The sequence below is a fragment of the Schistocerca gregaria genome, chromosome 7, assembly GCF_023897955.1.
Source record: "Schistocerca gregaria isolate iqSchGreg1 chromosome 7, iqSchGreg1.2, whole genome shotgun sequence".
NCBI classification, from domain to species: Eukaryota; Metazoa; Arthropoda; class Insecta; order Orthoptera; family Acrididae; genus Schistocerca; species Schistocerca gregaria.
Genome location: NC_064926.1, coordinates 100962493 through 100965828, shown reverse-complemented (window position 1 = coordinate 100965828; position 3336 = coordinate 100962493).

The window sequence follows — 3336 nt, the reverse complement described above, 5'->3', positions numbered from 1 at the left end:
GCTGTGTACGGACGCAGGAGGAGCTGGCCACTCTTCGCGAACAGCTGAGCATGTTGATGGCCGCGGTCAGCCGTCTTCAGGCTGCTGCCTCGGAGTGTAGCGGCAGTGGGGAGTCTGGTGCGTCGCAAGGTACACCCCAGGTGTTACATGCTTCACCCACTGTCCCTTCTGTCGAGACATCTTCGCGGGTACCGGGCGCGGTTGGGCCACCCTCTCCCCAAGGGGAGTGGCGGGTTCAGCGGCGTTCGCGGCGCACGAGGCGGAGGGTCAATGTGGAGGCTGGCCGTGTGGCATCGCCCACTCTACCTGTGAGTGGACATGTGGCTGCTCCTTCAGCAAGGTCCGAGCAGGCACATGGGGGGAGGGGTTTATTAGTTATTGGGAGCTCCAACGTTAGGCGGGTGATGGATCCCCTTAGGGAAATAGCGGAAAGGTCGGGGAAGAAGGCCAGTGTTCACTCTGTCTGCTTGCCGGGGGGTCTCATCCGAGATGTGGAGGAGGCCCTACCAGCGGCGATAGAGAGCACTGGGTGCACCCGACTGCAAATTAATGCTCATGTCGGCACCAATGACTCCTGTCGTCTGGGTTCAGAGGTCATCCTCAGTTCGTACTGGCGGCTGCCGGAGTTGGTGAAGGCGGAAAGCCTCGCTCACGGGGTGGAATCAGAGCTAACTATTTGTAGTATCATTCCCAGAACCGATCGCGGTCCTCTGGTTTGGAGCCGAGTGGAAGGCTTAAACCAGAGGCTCAGACGATTCTGCAGAGAGCTGGGGTGCAAATTTCTTGACCTCCGCTATCGGGTGGAGAAATGTAGGGTCCCCCTGAATAGGTCAGGCGTGCACTACACGCCGGAAGCAGCTACGAGGGTAGCGGAGTACGTGTGGAGTGCACATGGGGTTTTTTTAGGTTAGAGAATTCCCTCCCTAGGCCCGACAAGACGCCTCCTGAGACGCGGCAAGGCAGTAGGCAAAATGCAACAAGGAATAACAATATTAATGTGCTTATAGTAAACTGAAGGAGCGTCTATAGAAAGTACCCAGAACTGCTCTCATTAATAAACGGTCACAACGCCCATATAGTACTAGGAACAGAAAGTTGGCTGAAACCAGACGTAAACAGTAATGAAATGCTAAACTCGGATTGGAATGTATACCGCAGAGATAGGCTGGACAGTGAAGGGGGAGGCGTGTTTATAGCGATAAGAAGTGCAATAGTATCGAAGGAAATTGACGGAGATTCGAATTGTGAAATGATTTGGGTGAAGGTCACGGTTAAAGCAGGCTCAGACATGGTAATTGGATGTCTCTATAGGCCCCCGGGCTCAGCAGCTGTTGTGGCTCAGCACCTGAAGAATAATTTTGAAAATATTTCGAGTAGATTTCCCCACCATGTTATAGTTCTGGGTGGAGATTTTAATTTGCCGGATATAGACTGGGAGACTCAGACGTTCATAACGGGTGGCAGGGACAAAGAATCTAGTGAAATATTTTTAAGTGCTTTATCTGAAAACTACCTTGAGCAGTTAAACAGAAAACCGACTCGTGGCGATAACATATTAGACCTTCTGGTGACAAACAGACCCGAACTATTTGAATCAGTTAATGCAGAACAGGGAATTAGCGATCATAAAGCGGTTACTGCATCGATGATTTCAGCCGTAAATAGAAATATTAAAAAAGGTAGGAAGATTTTTCTGTTTAGCAAAAGTGACAAAAAGCAGATTTCAGAGTACTTGGTGGCTCAACACAAAAGTTTTGTCTCAAGTACAGACAGTGTTGAGGATCAGTGGACAAAGTTCAAAACCATGGTACAATATGCGTTAGATGCGTATGTGCCAAGCAGGATCGTAAGAGATGGGAAAGAGCCACCGTGGTACAACAACCGAGTTAGAAAACTGCTGCGGAAGCAAAGGGAACTTCACAGCAAACATAAACATAGCCAAAGCCTTGCAGACAAAGAAAAATTACGCGAAGCGAAATGCAGTGTGAGGAGGGCTATGCGAGAGGCTTTCAATGAATTCGAAAGTAAAGTTCTATGTACTGACTTGGCAGAAAATCCTAAGAAATTTTGGTCCTATGTCAAAGCGGTAGGTGGATCAAAACAAAATGTCCAGACACTCTGTGACCAAAATGGTACTGAAACAGAGGATGACAGACTAAAGGCCGAATTACTAAATGCCTTCTTCCAAAGCTGTTTCACAGAGGAAGACTGCACCGTAGTTCCTTCTCTAGATTGTCGCACAGTTGACAAAATGGTAGATATCGAAACAGACGACAGAGGGATAGAGAAACAATTAAAATCGCTCAAAAGAGGAAAGGCCGCTGGGCCTGATGGAATACCAGTTCGATTTTACACAGAGTACGCGAAGGAACTTGCCCCCCTTCTTGCAGCGGTGTATCGTAGGTCTCTAGAAGAGCGAAGCATTCCAAAGGATTGGAAAAGGGCACAGGTCATCCCCATTTTCAAGAAGGGATGTCAAACAGATGTGCAGAACTATAGACCTATATCTCTAACGTCGATCAGTTGTAGAATTTTGGAACACGTATTATGTTAGAGTATAATGTCTTTTCTGGAGACTAGAAATCTACTCTGTAGGAATCAGCATGGGTTTCGAAAAAGACGGTCGTGTGAAACCCAGCTCTCGCTATTCGTCCACGAGACTCAGAGGGCCTTAGACACGGGTTCACAGGTAGATGCCGTGTTTCTTGACTTCCGCAAGGCGTTTGACACAGTTCCCCACAGTCGTTTAATGAACAAAGTAAGAGCATACGGACTATCAGATCAATTGTGTGATTGGATTGAGGAGTTCCTAGATAACAGAATGCAGCATGTCATTCTCAATGGAGAGAAGTCTTCCGAAGTAAGAGTGATTTCAGGTGTGCCGCAGGGGAGTGTCATAGGACCGTTGCTATTCACAATATACATAAATGACCTGGTGGATGACATCGGAAGTTCACTGAGGCTTTTTGCAGATGATGCTGTGGTGTATCGAGAGGTTGCAACAATGGAAAATTGTACTGAAATGCAGGAGGATCTGCAGCGAATTGACGCATGGTGCACGGAATGGCAATTGAATCTCAATGTAGCGAAGTGTAATGTGATGCGAATACATAGAAAGATAGGTCCCTTATCATTTAGCTACAAAATAGCAGGTCAGCAACTGGAAGTAGTTAATTCCATAAATTATCTGGGAGTACTCATTAGGAGTGATTTAAAATGGAATGATCATCTAAAGTTGATCGTCGGTAAAGCAGATGCCAGACTGAGATTCATTGGAAGAATCTTAAGGAAATGCAATCCGACAACAAAGGAAGTAGGTTACAGTACGCTTGTTCG